The sequence below is a fragment of the Piliocolobus tephrosceles genome, chromosome 5, assembly GCF_002776525.5.
Source record: "Piliocolobus tephrosceles isolate RC106 chromosome 5, ASM277652v3, whole genome shotgun sequence".
NCBI classification, from domain to species: domain Eukaryota; kingdom Metazoa; phylum Chordata; class Mammalia; order Primates; family Cercopithecidae; genus Piliocolobus; species Piliocolobus tephrosceles.
Window position 1 is genome coordinate 133,527,945 of NC_045438.1, and position 20,953 is coordinate 133,548,897.

Below are 20,953 nucleotides of genomic sequence, written 5' to 3' on the forward strand. Positions count from 1 at the left end.
ACAGGCGCCCGCCACCTCGTCCAGCTAGTTTTTGTATTTTTAGTAGAAACGGGGTTTCACCGTGTTAGCCAGGATGGTCTCGATCTCCTGACCTCGTGATCCGCCCGTCTCAGCCTCCCAAAGTGCTGGGATTACAGGCTTGAGCCACCGCGCCGGCCAGAAATCACTGATTAAAATTCATTTCTAAACTTTCTCCCCTTAGGAAGGAGCCCTGCTGAAGGCAGGCAGTCAACCCCACTGCTGATGGTTCTCTCTGCCTACTCCAATATCTCTCCTGTGCTCAGACCCATCTATCCACTGGCCTTCCTCAGGGAACATCCCACATGTACCACACATGGAATAAGTCCCTAACAGAACTCACAATGTGTCCCAACCTTCCAGAACTATTTTACTTTCAGTATCCCCTATCCCAGGGATGGTATTGCCTTCCACCCAGAATTGGCAGGGGATCATGCTTGAGCCCTCCTTTTCCCTCAAAAGTCCAGGTACTTATTTCAGGCAAGTATCACCTTTCACCTCCTGACTACTATAAGGAGTCTTCTAACTTATGTTCTCAGAGAAACTTTTGTCTGTTTCCAATTCATTTCCTTTTCTTTCCTTTTTTAGAGAAAAGTATCACTCTGCCACCCAGATTGGAGTGCAGTGGCTCCATCACAGTTCACTGTAACCTCGAACTCCTGGGCTCAAGTGATCCTCCTGCCTCAGCCTCTTCCAACTAATGTTGTAACATTCATGTTTATGCTGTCAGGGTGAATTTTTTAAAAAAAGCTCTCTTCCCACCATCTTGGAGCCTATAGAGGCCTGCTGAGAACAGGACTTCTAAAAGGCAAGTATGGGCAGGGTGTAGTGGCTCATGCCTGCAATCCCAGTGCTTTGGGAGGCTGAGGCAGGAGGATTAATTGAGGCTAGGAGTTCAAGACCAATGTGGGCAACACAGCAAGACACTGTCTCTACAAAAAAAAAAAAAAAAAAATTAGCCAGGTGTAGTGGCATATGCCTGCAGTCCTAGCTACACAAGAGGCTGAGGTGGGAGGATTGCCTGACCCCAGGAGTTTGAAGTTGTAGTGAGCTATGATTGTACCACTGAATTCCAGCCTGGGTGACAAAGAGAGACCCTGTCTCAAAAATAACAATAATAAGATAAATACATTTGGAAGGCTGTAGTCCAAGGCCATTTTTTGCTAGCTGTAAGTCGGGCCTCCAGAACCAAAGGGAGGACACAGCTCTTATTAAAATTGAAGGTATTGGCTGGGTGCGGTGGCTCACGCCTATAATCCTAGTACTTTGGGAGGCTGAGGACAGTGGATCACAAGGTCAGGAGATCGAGACCATCCTGGCTAATATGGTGAAACCCTGTTTCTACTAAAAATACAAAAAAATTAGCCGGGCATGGTAGCGGGTGCCTGTAGTCCCAGCTACTCGGGAGGCTGAGGCAGGGGAATGGCATGAACCCAGGCAGCGGAGCTTGCAGTGAGCCGAGATGGCACCACTGCACTCCAGACTGGGCAACAGAGCCAGACTTCGTCTCCGAAAAAAAAAAAGAAAATTGAAGGTATTTATGCTCGAAATGAAACTGAATTCTATTTAGGCAAAAGATGTACTTACATGTACAAAGCAAAGAACACCACACTGACTGCTGGCAGCAAACTGAAGAAAACCAGCATAATCTGGGGAAAGGTAAACTCAGCCCCGTGGAAACAGTGGCATGGTTTGTGCTAAATTCCCAAGCAATCTTGCTAAGGCTATTGAACACAGAATCTGTGTGATGCTGTGCCCCTCAAGGACTTAAATTAATGAAAAGTAAATAAATAAAAGTGGATTTGTAAGAAAAAAAAGAGGATAAATCTAAACATACCACTTCCTTGACTAAAACCCTTCCATAGTTTCCTACAGCTCTTAGAGTCCACCTTGCAGACAAGGCTGGGTCCTGGTATAAACTCCCACAGCCTAGGTACCACCTTTTTCTAGCACTCACACCTCTGGGCTCAACCTACTACAGTACTTATCACTGTTTAATGTCTGTTGCCCTCACAAGGCTTTGGGCTCTAGTCTGGTTTCTGTGTCACAGTGGTTTCTGCAGCACCTCACACTGTGGGCTCTCCACAAATCCTGTGAGTGACTCCCTGGGTCCCTCATGTGCAAGGTGGGAAGCACTGAAGCTTCCTGTTGGCAGGACATCCTTTGTACCCACTGTGGTATGGAGCCTGCTCTAGCTGTGACCCCAACACTTATGAAGCCTGCAGGAAGCCCACGGCCTCTAAACTCGGTGCAGTCGTGAAGGCTCTCTGACACCCATTCTCAAAATTCTCCTGGACTTGGAATCTGGATTGCCTACTGGATTCTCACAACTTACCAACTGATATCCTCAACTGGTGCTACCCAAACCGTTTTCGTGTCAGGTGACCTAGAGAGACAGATATTTGTACATTGCATTGCAGATGCTGCTGCTTAAAGTCAGAAGTTCACATTGCAGATGTCACTGCTTGAAGCCAGAAGCGACCAACTGGGGCTTTGGCAGCCCTGAGGGTTGAGTGGATCAATATCTTGGCAAAACTACAGACCATCTGGGAGTTCGAGATCAGCCTGATCAACACGGAGAAGCCCCGTCTCTACTAAAAATACAAAATTAGCTGGGCGTGGTGGCACATGCCTGTAATCCCAGCTACTTGGGAGGCTGAGGCAGGAGAATCCCTTGAACCTGGGAGGCGGAGGTTGCGGTGAGCTAAGATCGTGTCATTGCACTCCCGCCTGGGCAACAACAGCAAAACTCCGTTTCAAAAAAAAAAGAAAAAAGAAAAAAGAAAAACAAAAAAAACGGCTGGGTGCGGTATAATCCCAGCACTTTGAGAGGTTGAGGGGGGCAGATTACGAGGTCAGGAGATCCAGACCATCCTGGCTAACAGGGTGAAACCCCATCTCTACTAAAAATACAAAAAATTAGCCAGGCGTGGTGGAGGGCACCTGTAGTCTCAGCTACTCGGGAGTCTAAGGCAGGAGAATGGCATAAACTCGGGAGGCGGAGCTTGCAGTGAGCCGAGATTGCGCCACTGCACTCCAGCCTGGGCAACAGAGTGAGACTCCGTCTCAAAACAAACAAACAAACAAAAAAACCCAAAAAACCTATAGACCATCTGCGACATGCTGATTGGAATGCTCTACCCCGGGCTTGGCATCTCAACTAGAATTATTCATTCATTCTGTTCATAAACATTTCCTAAATAGGCTAAGGTCCAAGGGCAGCAATACTACTATTATATAGTGAACACTACTATAGAGTTAATCATGTGCTAGGAATGTCACACACATTAACTCACTTAATTCTAACAACCCTATAATCAAATGCTGATTATCCTCATTTAAAAGTTCCCTCATTGAGGGAACTGGAGGCCCAAGACCAAGTTAATAACTTGCTCAAGGTTACACAGCTAACTAGTAAAGGAGGATTTGACCCTAGGCCATTTAATCCAGAGTGTGACCTTAATTACTATGCTGCCAAGCACAGAGGTGAAGCTGGGGGGTTATGAACCTTGAAGCTACTCCAAAATACTTTTTTGGTGTGTGAACATTTGCATTTTCCAAGAGGGAAGTCCAAGGCTGTCATCAGGATCTGATAGGAATTAATGGTGAAGAATCACTGGTCAAGGTGGGGATTCTGACATCTGACATCTCTGGTCTATTAGCATCCTTGCCCAGAGCCCTGATAACCTCTACATGGTCCCTATCTCATAAGAGCTCTGCTCCTGGCCTCTCTTGGTCTGGTCTATGACCTTCAAATTTCACTCTCTTCACCAGGTAGATTCTTTGGGTAACCTGTTTTAGTGTAACTGCACTGTGTCAGAAGACACGTAAGAGAAACCAGGTCTAAAAACAAAGCAGGCCGGGTACGGTGGCTCATGCCTGTAATCCCAGCACTTCAGGAGGCCGAGGCAGGCAGATCACTTGAGATCAGGAGTTCGAGACCAGCCTGACCATCATGGTGAAACCCCACCTCTGCTAAAAAAAAATACAAAAATTAGCCAGGTGTGGTGGTACATGCCTAGCTACTTGGGAGGCTGAGGCAGGAGAACTGCTTGGACCTGGGAGGCAGAGGTTGCAGTGAGCCGAAATTGCACCACTGCACTCTAGCCTGGGCAACAACAGCAAAACTCTGTCTCAAAAAAAAGAAAACAAGCAAACAACAACAAGAACAACAACAACATAAATAAATAAATAAATAAATAAATAAAAATAAAAACAAAGCAGATGTAGGTTGAAAAAGGACTGCAAAATACCTTTACATTCCCTGGGCCCTGTGGCTCCTGCAGCTCACCTTTGTCAAATACTCACATGGTTTAATTGAGCAAAACCGCACTCCACTGAGACTTTCTAAGGAAAATCAGTGGTGTGGTTAAGAGCACAGGCTCTGAAGTCAGAAGTCTGGGTTTTAATCCAGACTGAACTTCTCAGAAGCTGTGTAGCCTTGGGCAGGTAAATGAACCTCTCTGAGCCTCAGATGTCACTTAAAAAAAAATAGGGATAATCGTGGCATTTGCTTCATAGCCTGCTGTAAGGGATTAAATGAGGCCACATATGCCTGTACTCTAGAAATACCAGCTATAAGGATGAGGGGACGAGGAACCTAAAGGGAAATGCTTTTGAAGCAATATGGATTCCTAAAACAGCTAGGACTAGCGGCAACCACCCTGGACTAGAAGCCTACAGAACTGGCTTCTAATCTCGATTCTATCTCTATGTTTGCTTCCTTATCTGTAAAATGAAATGCTGGCCCAAATTACCCTAAGCTCCTTTCTACTGCTCATGCTAATATTTATTTTTATCACATATAAATGTGATTAATATATACCAGACACTTTTTAAAGGACCTTACCTATATTAACTCTTAATCTTAAAAATAACTGATGAGGAAGTAGGTATATTATACCCATTTTACAGATGAGGCAACTGAGGTTTAGAGGTATAGTACTTTGTCCAAGCTTCCAATGCTAGTATGTGTTGAAGCCAGGTTTCAGAGTCAGGCTGGCTGGCCCCAGAGCCCATACTTCCCAATTTCTGGCACACTTCTTCCTTCTGCTAATCCACTGTGACCGGCACACTGTCAGCACTCAAAACACTTGAATACGGGTTAACTTCCATCTCACCCACTGTAACTTAAACCCAGTCCTTCTCGGCCTACCCGCAATGGAAAGAGGGAATAGCTGCTGGTAGCCACACTTCCCAAAATAACCCTTCTTAGACTGAAAGAAAACAAATTTCCACTCCTTTTCGTGTTCTTGCATCCTGGCTAAATAACCTCAACTCATTCACATTTCCTTCCTAAGTCTCATAATACAAAGGTTTAAGAGGCTACTGTTGTTCCCCCCGACCTTTCCCAGTCTCTGAAGCTGCCTTACCAAAAAGCCTGACTGCAGACGGTGAGGAGGAAGCTTTGTGGCTGCCAGGCATCTACCAGTGCCCTGATTGCCGTTTTTCTCCCTGTACTTTCTTTCAATGGTGGTTTACTCTGAATCCTCCCGTGCTGGCACTGAACTAACAATAGTGACATGGGCAGAGCCAAAGAAAGGCTTGTTACTGCTTCAGGATGGCTATGTGTGAGTTCTGCCTGCACTTGACGGTTCAGACTCATTACTCCTGCAGCCCTCCGAGACAGGGCAGAGGGGCAGTGAGGGTGGCTGCTCTGTTTTCTCCTTGTAGGGTATAAGGTTTACTAGCTCTGCAATGACCTAAGCTGGGAATAGGTGAGAAACAGACTGGGGGACAGGGGAAGGTGAGAAAAGAGTGAAGACAGAAGGGAGCACTCTTGACTTTCTCAGAACTAGGAGCAAATCCAATTCTGTTGGCCGCTTTTTTTTTTTTTTTTGAGATGGAGTCTCGCTCTGATGCCCACGCTGGAGTGCAATGGAGCGATCTCGGTTCACTGCAACCTCCGCCTCCTGGGTTCCAGTGATTCTTCTGCCTCAGCCTCCTGAGCAGCTGGGATCACAAGCATGCGCCATCACACCTGGCTAATTTTTTTGTATTTTTAGTAGAGACGGGGTTTCACAATGTTGGTCAGGCTGGTCTCGAACTCCTGATCTCTTGAGCCGCCCTCCTCAGCCTCCCAAAATGTTGGGATTACAGGTGTGAGCCACTGCACCCGGCCTGCTGCACTTTTAAATAAACTTAACCCATTATTGGTCCTGATGCAGGAAAACAACCCTTCACCTTTGCAATGTATCGATGTGTTTCTTAATGTTAAAACATAAATTGTAATTATTGAGGAGAGATAACATTTAGAGGCCGGGCGCGGTGGCTCAAGCCTGTAATCCCAGCACTTTGGGAGGCTGAGACGGGCGGATCACGAGGTCAGGAGATCGAGACCATCCTGGCTAACCCGGTGAAACCCCCGTCTCTACTAAAAAATACAAAAACTAGCCGGGCGAGGTAGCGGGCGCCTATAGTCCCAGCTACTCCGGGAGGCTGAGGCAGGAGAATGGCGTGAACCCGGAGGGCGGAGCTTGCAGTGAGCTGAGATCCGGCCACTGCACTCCAGCCCGGGGGACAGAGCGAGACTCCGTCTCAAAAAAAAGAAAGAAAAAAAAAAAAAAAAAAAACATTTAGAAAAAACTTTTATTTATTTAGAGACAGGATCTCATTCTGTTGCCCAGGTTGGCGTGCAGTGATCATAGCTCCTGTAAACTCAACCTCCTGGCCTCAAGCGATCCTCCTGCCTTAGCCTCCTGAGTGGCTGGGACTATAGGGAGTGTGCCACTACTCCCAACTTTTTAGATACTTTGGATCTTTAGGTCTCTCCATGAATCAAGATGTGCTTAAACTGCCTCCCCAAAGGAGAAAAATAGGGGATGTGAAAGATAGGAAACTAAAGAGTAGTCATGGTTTTTGTGTTTCTCCACTTTATCACGGTTGAGACCTACTGTGCTCCACACGCAAGCTGGGCTGTGTGGACTATAGGCACCTGTTCGCTATTCTATTGTCTTCTGCCAACCAGAACTCTGGACAGTTGGAACAAGGCCTTCTGTACTCTGCCTCAGCCAGCCCAGAGGGCAACTGTATTTAGAAGTCAAAAAAAGAGAACCACAAAAACATTTGCCTGAAAAGAATGTTCAATTTTGATTAGAAAAATAATTATGACTTAATCTTCACTCAGCAACTTCTTCATTTGTAAACATAGAAAACTTCACATGAGGACAAAGACACATTAGTTTGGGGATGAAGGCTGATGAAGATGAGTGGCAAACAAATTAGAACCAGATTTGGAAAAGTTGCAGTAAAATGATTCAATGTTTATTACAGAAAAATACTTCACTACATGCAGAAAAACCTAGCGAACAGACCTGGTTCTGTGGGTTTCTAAACACTGACGAGAAAACAGGAAATTAGTAACAGAAACTTGGATTAACATAACACAAGTTTAAAACAGCTAAACGCATCTTTGCATAAATCATATTGATTTAAAAAAATTTTTTTTCTTTTTAAAAAAAGAAGCGCCATTTAAAAGAAATCCCAGCACTTTGGGAGGCTGAGGTGGGAGGATCTCTTGAGCCCAGGAGTTTGAGACCAGCCTAGGCAACATAGTGAGACCCCCATTTATTTTTTTGAGACGGAGTCTCCCGGGTTCAAGCAATTCTCCAGCCTCAGCCTCCTGAGTAGCTGGGATTACAGGCATGAGCCACCACACCCATCTAATATTTGTATTTTTAGTAGAGATGGGGGTTTCACCATGTTAGTCAGGCTGGTCTTGAATTCCTGACCTCATGATCTGCCTGCCTCGGTCTCCCAAAGTGCTGGGATTACAGACATGAGCCACCACACCCGGGTGACTTCATACTTTTGCCAGCAAAAGAGACAATTGCATAGGATTTGTGAGACCATCACCTTTTTATATCTTGACTGATAGCTGCCAGGGTAAAAGGCATTTGAAGTTTGTTGGCAGCTTTAGGAAACAGCACCCAAAACAGGTTAGGGCCACCTGTTAAAGACAACGGCTTCAGCTGCACTTGGATTTGTATCTCAGGGTTTTTTTCTTTTCTTTTTTTTGAGATGGGGTCTTGTTTTATAGCCCAGGCTGGAAAGCAGTGGTGCGATCTTGGCTCACTGTAACCTCCACCTCCCGGGTCCTGGTTCAGGCAATTCTCCTGCATGCCACCATGCCCAGCTAATTTTTGCATTTTTAGTAGAGATGGGGTTTCACCATGTTGGCCAGGCTGGTCTTGAATTCCTGACTTCGTGATCCGCCCACCTCAGCCTCTCAAAGTGCTGGGTTTACAGGCGTGAGCCACTATGCCCGGCCGGGTTTTTTTTTTTTTTTCTTTTTCTTCACTCTCCAGGACAAAATTTCCCATTCCATTAAGTAGTGGATGTTGACTACGTCTCCTCTAAACTAGTTTTGTGGGTGACTAATTTTGTCAATTAGTATAGCTGTATCTTATACTCTTGTTTATCTGGTCAAAGAGACTCTCCTCACGATATAATCGTAGACATCTAAATGACACAAGAATAAACACAGCTGCAGGGACAGTTTCCAGAGGCAGTTAAAGGGATACACTGCCACACAGTGTGTTTCCCTTAACATTTGACTCTTTTAGGGGAAAATGACATTCTTACTCTCTGTTATAGTGATTATAATTTAAGTTCCTGGAGATCATACCTTTCAGCCTAATTAGCACCTCACAAAGAATGTGCCCACAGATACCAAATGATTAACACTATTAGGTTACATAGCTAACTGAGCTCTTTAATTCAAATTTGAATCCTGATTCAGTTCTGCTTACTGTAAGTTATCTAACTTGAACTCCTGAGACCAGATTTGAAACTCTTCATCTCCCACAGAACTGTGAGCTTCTAAGAGAAGCTCCTGGCAAGGAAGTAAATGTTGAACGAAAGAATGGAGGAGGGAAGGAAGTGAAGTCCCCATCACCCCAACCCTTCCCAACCACTCCCAACTCTTCCCTAGCCCAGCTAAGTGGATGACTTTTCCCTCATCTGGAATACCATCTTGCCTCATCTTTAACATGCATGTTCACTGCTTCCATGGAGACCCGGGTCAGGAATAAGCTTTCCCTGGCTAATGTCACACTTCAGCCCCATGTGCTGTCTGCACTTGGCAGTGAAGCCACACCGGGGGGGGGGCTGTCTGTGGTGCTCCCCGAGGGCTCAGATTCATCTTCTCCATCATCGTATCTCATGTGACATAGCGCCCAGCACATGGCAGGCACTCACTGGGTATTACTTTAGCAAATGAAGGAAGAAATCTTATTGCCAATACCACTACCTGGTGTAGAATTCAGCAGTTTCAAAAATGCTCTCAGATACACATATATTATCATGTTTATTCTAAGCACTTAATTCATCAACTACCACCATAGGAGGGGCTGAGAAGACAGCTCATTTCTAGTCTAAAGTGGTCATTTTGGCTGGGGGTAGTGACTCATGCCTGTAATCCCAGCACCTTGGGAGACCGAGGCAGGTGGATGGCTTGAGCCCAGGAGTTCAAGGCCAGCCTGGGCAGCATGGTAAAACCCTGTCTCTACCAAAAATACAAAAATAAGACACGTGTGGTGGTGCCCATCTCTGTAGTCCCAGCTACTCAGGAGGCTGACATGGGAGGACTGATTGAGTGGGAGAGGCTGCTGCTGCAGTGAGCCTCCATGATTGCGCCACTGCACTCCAGCCTGGGTGACAGAACAAGACCTTGTCAAAGAAACAGATAATAAAATAAAATAAAACAAAATAAAATAAAGCAGTCATTTTGCAGATGAAGAGACAGAGGCCTGCGTTGCCAGAGGAGTCCCACAGGATCACATAGCTACCAGTGTTCTTCCCATACTCCACTGTCTCTTGCCAGGTAATAGTGTTCTTTAATTTCCTGAGAGTAGACATTTCCTAGGCTCCAACAGACTTGAATATCTAGCTGCTTACTCAACATCTCAACTGTGATATGCAAAAAACACTTCAAACTTGACATGTTCAAGAGTAAATTCCTTATATCCTCCTTCTAACAACCTGCCCTCCTTCCAGGCTCCCCAATTTCAGTAGATTGGAATTCTACCATTTTGTTACTCAGGCCAAAAATGTGAGAGTCAGGCAAATCACGAGGTCAGGAGTTTGAGACTAGCCTGGCCAGTATGGTGAAACCCCATCTCTACCAAAAATACAAAAATTAGCCGGGCGTGCTGGCATGCACCTGTAGTCCCAGTTACTTAGGAGGCTGAGGCAGAAGAATCGCTTGAACCCAGGAGGCAGAGGTTGCAGTGAGCCGAGATTGTGCCATTGCACTCCAGCATGGGCGACAGAGTGAGACTGTCTTGAAAAAAAAAAAACTTGTAGCCATCCTCAACTGCTATTTCTTTCACATATCACATCCAGTCCATCAGCAAATCCTGTTGGCTCCTTTCCAAATATATCCAGAAGCCAACCACTTCTCACTTTTCCATTGCTTCACCTTGGGTTCAAGCCACCAACTTCTCTTGCTTAGACTATTGTAGTAGCCTCCTAACCAGCTTCTCTCCTTCTATTTTTGCCACATTATAGCTTATTCTCAACACAGCAGTCAGAATGACCTTTTCAATATGGCAGGCCATGTTATTTATCTGCCTAGAATTCTCTAATGGCTACCATCTCACTCACAACTCACAGTAAAAGCCAGTGGCCTGTGTGATCTGCCTCCAATTCACCCCCACCGCAACATCTGCCGTTTCTTCTCTCACTAATATACTGCAGCCGTATTGGCTGGCTTACTCATGTTTCTTGAATATATAGGGCACATTCTTGCCTCAGGGCCTTTGTGTTTGCTGTTTTTCCTGACTGGAATAAACCTCCCCTAGATGTATGCTTGACTTACCCCCTAACTTCCTTCAGGTCTTTGCTCAAATGTTACCTTTTTAGTGGGACCCTCTTCAACTACCCTATTTAAAATTTTAACACCCAGAATCCTGGCACTTTCTTCTTCTTCTTTTTTTTTTTTTTCTGAGACAGAGTCTTGCTTTGTAGCCCAGGCTGGAGTGCAGTGGCGTGATTTCGGCTCACTGCAAACTCTGCCTCTTGGGTTGAAGTGACTCTCATGCCTCAGCCTCCCAAGTAGCTGGGATTACAGGTGCCTGCCACCACACCTGGCCTCATGTTATCTACCCACCCCGGCCTCCCAAAGTGCTGGGATTACAGGTGTGAGTCACTGTGCACAGCCTACTCTTGGCACTTTCTATCTTCCTTCTCTGCTTAATTTTCTCAATGCATATTTTACTTATTTGTTTATTGTCTGTCTCTACCCTGTCCATTCCTCAAACGGTGAGCTCACTGCTCTATTCCCAGTACCTAGAAAAGTACCTGGCACACAGCAGATATTCACCAAATATTTGTGGGATAAATGAATCAGTGAATGAATGAATATATATACCTTTAGGATCTCCCAGTAACCTGAAAGCTTTAGGCAAGAAGGAGAAGACCCTAGTTGAGCTCTGGTCTCTCTCTAGCCCTGGATCCCTCTTTCCTCCTTACTGCCTCACCTGCTTCTCAGGTCTAGTCCAGCCCTATTCCACCAGAAACCACACCTAAGCTGGGAAGCAGGGCAACAGGCGCTTGATGCCAGGATGTTACAATTCCCAGGCCACCAGGTACAGAATTCTGCAGGGTGCTAATTTTTAAATTTAGCATCCTGATATCTTATAAACAGAAGAGGTCAGAGAAAGGTTAGGACTAAATATACTACTTAACCTAGATAACAGTACTGATTCAGAAACAGCAGCTTATTTGCTCTGAGATGTTTTCCAAGGAACAGTGCTAAATTTGCACTTGTTCACCTAGCTGCCCCTTCCTTTAATCTTTTTTATAATGAATGAACCTCTTGAACCCATTACCCAACTTCAAAAATTACTAACATTTTGCCTCCTTGGTTTCCTCTGTTTCTTAATCGTCTCTGCAACCCACACTAAATATTTCAAACTAGCTGTTTTCTGGAGAACAGATTTATATAAGACAGCCCCTGATGCTGTTACCACTGTATTCAAGCAATCACGTCAAACAATCTATCTTACCAGAAATAGAGCAGGAAAAAAAAAAAAAAGCACTTATACCCATTCCCCCACCTGAGCAATGACTAAAAAAGGAAGTGTCTAGCCGGGCACTGTGGCTCACACCTGTAATCCCGAGGCCGAGGCGGGCGGATCACAACCAGGAGATCAAGACCATCCTGGCTACTAAAAATACAAAAAGAAATTAGCCGGGTGTGGTGGCAGGCACCTCTAGTCCCAGCTACTCAGGAGGCTGAGACAGGAGAATGGCGTGAAACTGGGAGGTAGAGCTTGCAGTGAGGCAAGATTGGGCCACTGCACTCCAGCCTGGGTGACAGAGTGAGACTCTGTCTCAAAAAAAAAAAAAAAAAAAAAAAAAGGAAGTGTCTAAATTCCAGACTGTTTAAATCAAGGGACATGCACATTATCATGTTTGAAGAACTTTGGGGAGGGGTATTGTTGTGCCCACAGAATGAATGTAGACATGAACTGCTTTTACTTGTGCACACCTGATGCAGAATTTGAGTGAGTTTATTTAATCCAACAAGTATTTACTGACTACCTGCTAAATATGAGGGATGAGATGAAGATAAAAGATAAAGAAAACTGGCCAGGCGCAGTGGCTCTTGCCTGTAATCCCAGCACCTTGGGAGGCCGAGGCGAGTGGATCACCTGAGGTCAGGAGTTTGAGACCAGACTGGCCAACATGGTGAAACCCCGTCTCTACTAAAAATACAAAAATTAGCTGGGCAGGGTTGCAGGCTCCTGTAATACCAGCTACTTGGGAGGCTTAGGTGGGAGAATCACTTGAACTCAGGAGGAGGAGGTTGCAGTGAGCCGAGATTGCACCACTGCACTCCAGCCTGGGTGACAGACTCCATCTCAAAAAAAAAAAAAAAAAAAGAAAACCTAGTCTCTGTTCTCACGGAGCTCACAGGGTGGGGGTGAGAAAAGTACACAAATAACTCAAATACAAGGCAGAATAAGTTCTGTGCCCTAAGTAAATAAATCTAAGGCAAGAGCTCCTTTTTAAAATCCACCCACAGCAGTCGTAGAACCCAGGGTATACCCTTTCCTCAATTCTAGTTTTAGTTTCTGTTGTATGTATTGCTGTACAGCCAATAAGTACACTATAGGAGACCTATAGTGTATTTAGTGACCCACAGAATAGACTTTTGGATGTGGATCTTTGATGTTACATTTTGCTACTGACTCTCCAGACTTCAGTGGGTGGGGATTATCAAGTTTTCCCAGGGATTGGAAAACAATGAGGCTAATTCAGTGCCTGCAGAAGCTGACACCCAAAGCATTCTACCCTGAGGGCATATACAGCAAGCAGCTTCATAATGGGATAGGACAGTGGGAGGGTGTCCAGGAGAACACAGCTAGATTGATTCTGAAGGATTTCCAAGGGCTCTCTCCCTGCCCTCTAAAAAACCGAGATCCTTTGGTGATCTATTATCAGAAGTCATCAGAAATTCCCAGAGAAGAGTGTAGTTCTCTGGATAAACCGAAGAGACTGATGAAGTTTGGTGGGACAGTGCAGCATATGAAGGAAGCAGAGCTGAAAGCAGCAGGGGCATAGGCATGGCCCTGGAGTTAGATGCACAAGAGAGTGGAGGAAGAAAGGAGCAGAGCTGAGATGGAAGGGAGATTTATATTGTAATCGGTTATCAAGATTGGTGAGGTGAGGATGGCTGAGGGGACAAATAAGAGGAAGGCAGGAAGGGGAAGGCCCTGTGGAAGGGTGAAAGACAATCCGGGTTTGAAAAGGTGATCACTGAGGGAGGAATCTGAGAGGCAGGATCTCGCAGGATACTGGGCAGGGGTATTAGAGGAGAGGCCTTAGAATGGGAGGGTGTGCAAGTTATACAGGATTGATTCATGCTGGGATGGAAGGGGCTGATTCCATTGAAGCTAGTCGCATCAAGAGGTCACTAAATGCAGTACGAATTATATGAAGGTTTCAGGTCACAGATTGTGGCTGAGGATGGCAGAAGGTGGGGTGGTGGGAGTAGAACACTGAGACTAAAAATAGGATGAAAGACTACTGGACTAGAGGGTTTTAGAGCATACAGACACGTGGATTCCTGGGGCTAAGGGACTTAACAAGATGAAAGGATTTGGGGTAAAGTGCCAATGAGGTGGCAGACACTGTACGGTGAGTGAGCTCATGGGGTAAGGGCTGGGAGCATCAAAGATTCATAGAACAAGAGATATTTGGGCAAAGGATGAAGAAAGAAGTTGACTGGGTTCAACACACTACTCCAAAATAGGGCAACTTGAGAAGATGGCAGTAGGAAGGTCACTCTCACTTTCTCCAAGGCTCTTCTTCCCTGAAGCAGATCACAAAACCTAGGATGGATTTTTTTGACTTTCCCCTGAAGCAGGTCATAATACCCTTGTAGAGAGGTGCCCTCCCTGTACTCAGAGGAAAGGAGTACCCTTATCTGTGAAGACACAGGGACACAAAGAGTCTGAACAAACAGGCCTTGCTAAGTTTCTCCCAGTTTATTACTATTTGATATTACCCTTTTTGCATTTTTTTCACAACTATCCACTCTTCATCAAATCTAGTATAAAAATACACAAGTTTAATCATTTCTTTGGGTCTTCATTTCCTTATGAAGGCTCCTGTCACATAAAACTTACATTAAATAAATATGTATAATCTTCTCGTTAAATCTTTCTTTTGTTATAGAGGCCTAAGCCATGAACCTAAAAAGATATTTTCCCTTCCCTAAAAGGTGCAGGGGTTTCAAGGGTATATGAGACCAAAAGTTATGAACAGTAGGATGAGAAAGTCACCAACTTATGTGGCAAAGGTTAATAGAAACCTTGGGGGTCAGGGCCAGTATCGGTGGCTCATGCCTATAATCTCAACTACTTGAGAGGCTGAGGTGGGAGGATCGCTTGAGGCTAGGAGCTCAAGGCCAGAAACCATGGGGATCAAGGAATGAGCTGATGTTGGATGTAGGAATTACTAGAAAATAAGGAACAAGGAGCTGAGGTTGAGTAAGTTTGGGGGAAAGACAGGCAATGGAGTAGGGTTGTTTTGTTCTGTTTTTTTTAAACTGTGGGTTCAAATCTTAGCTCTGCTACTTAGCTATGTGAGTTTCTGGTTCATTTCTCTAAAACCAACCAACCAAACAAACAAAAATATGGGAAGGGAAAATGGTAGATACAATAACAATTAACTCTTGGGGCTGTTGAGAGGCAAATTTAACTTATATATCCAGAGCTTGGCATACGGTAGGTATTCAGCAAGCCAATCGTCATTGAGGCAAAAATCAGGGTTAAGAACCACAGAAGTGAGGCTACAGCAGAGATGAGAAGATACGGATTCCAAGATGTCAGCAGTAGCAATATAATGCAAGTTTTGGGCCACATGTTCAGTCTGTTGAATCCCTAGCACTCAGGACAGAGTAAGATCCATAGGAGCTTCTCATTTCTAACAACAGCTCATGCTGAGTTCCCATGTGCCAGGCATGGTGCCTGGTGCTTTACATGTGTTATGTCAGGCACCACTATCTTCCTTCCTTAGCAAAGGTGGGGACTAAAGTTAAGACAGGCTAAATAATATACCCCAAGTCCCATAGCTGGAGGGCCAGAATCAGACTGGAACCTAGGTTTGTTATGAACTCAATATCCCCAAATGAAGCACTCTGCTATGCTGCTTTGCAAACATGTTAACTGATGGAGCCTGATCAAGGGAAATGGGTATGCACTATTAAGAGTGAAGAGGGTGATCTGGGAATGAGGGAGTAAGGTTCATGATGCAAGCAGATCCTGGGGTGCGGTTACAAGAGGAAACTTCCAGGGTGGGGTACAAAAATGATCGCAAAAAATTATTATCTTGACTGAGAATCGCAGAATTTCACAACTTCACAGATGGAAGGAAACTCAAAAGATCATCTAATCCAACCTCATCACACTCATTTTGAGAAACTAAGGTCCAGACTGAGGAGGGGACTTCTCCCCCCAGTGACAGAGTTGGGACCACACACTGGACTGGCTCTGGACTGATCCAGAATTCTCTGATGCCTCCAATTATTACTACTTCATATTAATCTCTATATCCTCCTCAGCACCAGAAAGGTGCTGGACGCTTGTAAGTCATGTGCTGATTGACACTGAAGGGCTGGGAGCACAGAGAGAGATGCCAGTGGGGGTGATTACAGAGCAAGGATACTGAGGGCTGTGTAGAAGATGAGTGGGTGGAAAACTATTGGAGTAGGGCTTAGGAGTTGCCAGCACAGTTTTGAGGGGAGTCCCCGAGTTTGTGGGGAACACAGGGTAGAATCGGAAGGTTACCGGGCTAGGAGAGTCACCCAGGTTTGGGGGTCACTAAGGAGAAGTGTGGGGATCTTAGGGTCATGTGAGTTATCGGATTAAAACCGAGGGAGTCAGTGGTTGGTGGGTCTCTGAGAAGTGCTGGGGAAATTCCTGGGTTAGCAGCCAATGAATAATAACCAACGGTTACCTGGTGAGGTCTTGGGGTCAGTGGGTGGGGTGTGGGGTCACAGGGGTGGAGGCGGGCGCCGTCACGGGGTGGGGTTTGGGAGTCACGGGGGAGGAGCCGCAGGGCGGAAGAGAGGGGCAGGGACCCTGGGTGGGGAAGAGGGCCCGGCCGCGGTCCAGCGGCCAGGCCGCCCTGCTAGGGCCGGAGGGAGGTGGGCACGCCGGGCTCGGGACCTTCCCGGGGCCCTGCGCCCGCCCGGCCTCCCGCCCTGGGCATGGTGGACCCATTCTTCCCGCAGCCACCAACCTGACAGCCCCCGAGGGCAACTCCGCCGACAGACCGCCATGCACCGGGCCCCGCCACCAGCGCCGGCCCCACAACCCGCCTGCGCCATAGCCCGCCCGCCCGCGCGCAGCTTGCCTCGCGCGATATCCAGGTTCCAGGGCCGCCGCACTTTCCTCTCCTCTTGGCGCGCCTCTACCGGGCCCCGGAACCCGTATAGAAAATACCGGGCACGCTCCACCCCGTCCCCCGCTTCGCCGCGGCAGCCATCCAACTTATCCTGGTTCCGGGGCTCCTGGAGCCCAGGCCACCGAGATCTGAACCGAGCTCCTCGGAGCCCCGCCCCTCCCCCAGGCCGGGGTGACGCATGGCCAGAGAGGCTGAGCGCCCAGGGAAGGCGTGCTGACGTCATGACGCCCGGGTCAGGGCCCGGGCGCGGCTCGGAGCCGGGTCGTCGCTATAGCAATCGGGAATCGCTACCTGTCCCTTCCAAGGATTCGGTCCACCTGAAGCGTGAGGAGGTGGCGGAGGCCCCAAGGGCTCTGCGCTGTCACTTCCGCGGCCTGCGGGCGAGAAGGTGCGCTTCGGGAGTAGCGCGGGAGGACAGGAGGCGCAGGTTGTGAGGGACGCAGGCCGGGGCTTCCGTCTCTGTCCTCCGAGCTCAGAGCCCCCAGGCTTCTTCCCGGCCGCGCGCTCAGCACTCACTGTCTTACGTTCCCGAAGCGCTTTAAGGTGCGCAGTCCGCAGGCCTTGCCTACTGATCTTCGAGCCACCCCTTGAAGGAAGCAGTTGCAGGTATTAAGAGCTCCTTATTGAAAAGGACGATATAGAGGGGCGGTGAGGGACTCGCCTCCTCAGGGAGGGCGCCCTGGCGGTCCTCTCAGGTTCTCTCTCATTCCCCCGTCAGCCCCACCGTCAGGCTCGAAACCGGCTACTCCCTTTTGTAGGCTTGCTTTGGGGTGAACATAAAAACCAAGCCCCTTTACTATTTCCCTGCTAGGAGGGGCTGCGATTGGGAAATTTTCAGAAACCTGAGGGAAAATTAAAAGGGAGCGAGCTTTCAGTAAAAAAACAAATTAAAAGGAGGGGCGTTAGAGAAGGAACTGGTAAGGATTGCCTTTTAGGAGAGGAACTGGGTGCCTGGAGGAATGAGGTGAGAAACTTTCCCCTCTCTATCCTTTCAGGCTTCAGCTGGTTTCTTTTGTATCTTCCCCGCCCCGAAAACAATTTAACTTATTAAGAATAATTTTTAAAGGACGTAAACTAGACACAGTTACAAAGTACGGGCTTTGGGGCTTGTGGTAGCTAAAGATGTCTTTGGGGACACGGGCGTCCTTTTCCTCTCCTGCCTGAAGAGCTTAACTAGAAAGCCCCACTTTCAGTCTTAGACATCCCTTCTTCCTGATCTCATTTGTTCTGGCTGGGACCAGAGTTAAGTTTAGGTAGGCCAGTGAGTGGCAACCGATGGTTAGAATTCCTGTGATTAGAATTAATCCCTTCTGTATCTCCTAGTGTGGAAATAAACTGCCTGGCCACTATGCTGCCCTCTTTCCATTCCTTTTTGGTGGAAGTTTGACAAGTTATTTACCATAGAAAATAATTTACAGGCCGGGCGCGGTGGCTCACGCCTGTAATCCCAGCACTTTGGGAGGCTGAGGCGGGCGGATCACGAGGTCAGGAGCTCGAGACCAGCCTGGCCAACATAGTGAAACCCTCTCTACTAAAAATACAAAAAATACAAAAAGTTAGCTGGGCGTGGTGGCGGGCGTTTGTAATCCCAGCTACTTGGGAGGCTGAGGCAGGAGAATTGCTTGAACCTGGGAGGCCGAGGTTGCAGTGAGCCGAGATCGCACATTGCACTTCAGCACGGGCAACAGTGTGAGACTCCGTCACAAAAAAAAAAGAAAAGGAAAAGAAAATACCTTATAGATACAGAGAGAGGATTAAGTAGCTCCTCTAATATGAATTGAGGGTTAGAAATACAGGAGGGAATAGAACTCAGGCTGTACCTGAGTTTGTCCCTTTCGAACCACCCTTTTTCCATAGCAATATATATATTGTGGGTCCCGAGGTCAGGAGTTCGAGACCAGCCTGGCCAAGATGGTGAAACCCCGTCTCTACTAAAACTACAAAAATTAGCCGGGCATGGTGTTTTGTGCCTGTAGTCCTAGCTACTCGGGAGGCTGAGGCTGAGGAGAATCACTTGAACCCGGGAGGTGGAGGTTGCAGTGAGCTGAGATTGTACTCTAGCCTGGGTGACAGAGCAAGACTCTGTCTCAATAAAAAAAAAAAAGTATCCGGTGGATTCCAAGTACCGTAACTAATGCCTACCATCATCCACTTAAAAATATACGAACAAGCGCTTCAAGAGAAATTTCATATGGTTCTCTTTCTCCTTAAACTTCTAATTCCATTCACTTCCTGTAATTATTAGTATATAATTTACTAAACTTTTTTTTACTAAATATTACTAAATATTTACTAAATTTTCCTAAATATTTTTAACATTTTTATGACTTGTGAAACCTAAAAAGTACAATTTTTATTGAAACTGCATCTTTTAATGAGAAATATGGTGTTTCTCCCCAATTAGTTCAGGTATTCATGGATTAATATTACCTAATGGTAGAAGGAGATAAGGTGCAACATCAATCCTTTACCTGTTTTTTATTTTTATAGACATGAGCATTGAGAAACCTTGTTTCCACAACTGGGAAAGGAAGAGATTTGTTACAATGATATTCTTTGAGTCTTTGAACTTCTAAATTATATGCCAACAATCACGGAGTGATCTATGAATATTATCAAATACTATCAAATAGAGTCTTTTAATTTTGTTAAAAGCAAAGGATTAGAAACCATTGAACTTCCAAAAGGATTTAGAGTCTCAGTTTCAGTTTTATTAAACATGATTATTAATTATCTGTGACCTTTACACTCAGAGACACTTTGTTAATCAGATATTGATTTCCATACCTCTTTGCCAACACAATATTTTTTGATAAAATTCTTTAATTATTACATGTTTTCAAGAGCTTTTTATTAAACTGAAATGCAGATTCAGCTCATTCACTGTATAGAAAACAACTGCCATTTGTGGAATTGGCAAAGCCAGTTTTCATTTCAAACCAATCAGCCAAATCAGACCTACTTTCTGTTAGAAAATTGTCTGACTTTATTCTTCCATTCAAATAAATATGTTAACATTCATTTTGAGGAATATTATAAAAATTACTAGGAAATAAATGATTATAGCTTATAAAATGGACCACTAATAAACCAGTCAAGATTAAAATTATTTAGACCTACTATTAACATAGTAAATGGTAAAAATGAGATAGTACTGTTTGTCATATAAGTAGGAATAATGCTGTATAATGTATAGTTAAATCCATCAGTTTTGAGAAGTCATTTAGGAGGCATATATTCCCTTGGTAAATGTGTGTGCCTGCTGTCATCAAACTCTTGTTGTTCAGCTTTTGGGAACAATTAAATGAGAATCATGTCTAAAAATCAGAAATAACTAATAATCTTGTTACACAAATTTTTTTCTTCTGTATTTTTTAGAAAGGAAAGCTATATTTGCTAAGAAATAATGAATTGAGCAGCTAGCAATTTCATTTTTTACTAGGAGGTAGAAAATAATAAACATTTGATAAGATAAAATAGGAAAACTGATTACAATGGGAATATTTTGATATGAAGTAGAAAATAATTGCTCCCTCCCAGCTCCCCAGGTTTTTACACCCTGGACCATGCATCAAAATTCAGTGTAGGGGAGAGATATTACTTCTTTTGTAAAGTAAGACAAGGACTATGGTGAAAGTGGGGGCAGTGGTAGAATGGAGAATGTGCATGAATATGTCAGCTGGCTCCCAAACGGATTGGTTTTAGATTTTTTTTTTTTGAGACGGAGTCTCACTCTGTCACCCAGGCTGGAGTGCAGTGGCCCGATCTCAGCTCACTGTAACCTTCGCCTCCCGGGTTTAAGCGATTTTCCTGCCTCAGCCTCCTGAGTAGCTGAGTAGCCACCACGCCCGGCTAATTTTTGTATTTTTAGTAGAGATGGGGTTTCACCATGTTGGTCATTCTGGTCTCAAACTCCTGACCTCATGATCTGCCTGCCTCGGCCTCTCAAAGTGCGAGGATTACAGGCGTGAGCCACCGTGCCTGGCCTTTTTTTTTTTGAGATGAAGTTTCACTCCTG

General features: G+C 45.6%; 1 protein-coding gene and 1 long non-coding RNA gene across 9 annotated transcripts in view; one reads left to right on the top strand and one right to left on the bottom strand.

The window, feature by feature from the left end:
- Window positions 1-17,142, bottom strand: part of ZNF76 (zinc finger protein 76) — a 34,082-nt gene extending 16,940 nt beyond the window's left edge. For 5 of the 8 annotated variants that reach the window (XM_023212601.2, XM_023212598.2, XM_023212600.2 and 2 more), the window contains exon 1: window positions 16,885-17,142. The gene's annotated coding sequence lies outside the window, so the exon portion shown is untranslated. Of the gene's footprint in view, window positions 1-16,770 lie in introns of all 8 variants that reach the window. The other 3 variants (XM_023212602.2, XM_023212599.2, XM_023212596.2) reach the window with 2 other exon arrangements.
- A 35-nt stretch (window positions 17,143-17,177) lies between these two features.
- Window positions 17,178-20,953, top strand: part of LOC111542953 — a 60,115-nt gene continuing 56,339 nt past the window's right edge. The window contains exon 1 of the long non-coding RNA XR_002731707.3: window positions 17,178-17,541. This is a non-coding gene — a long non-coding RNA (uncharacterized LOC111542953). The remainder of the gene's footprint in view (window positions 17,542-20,953) is intronic.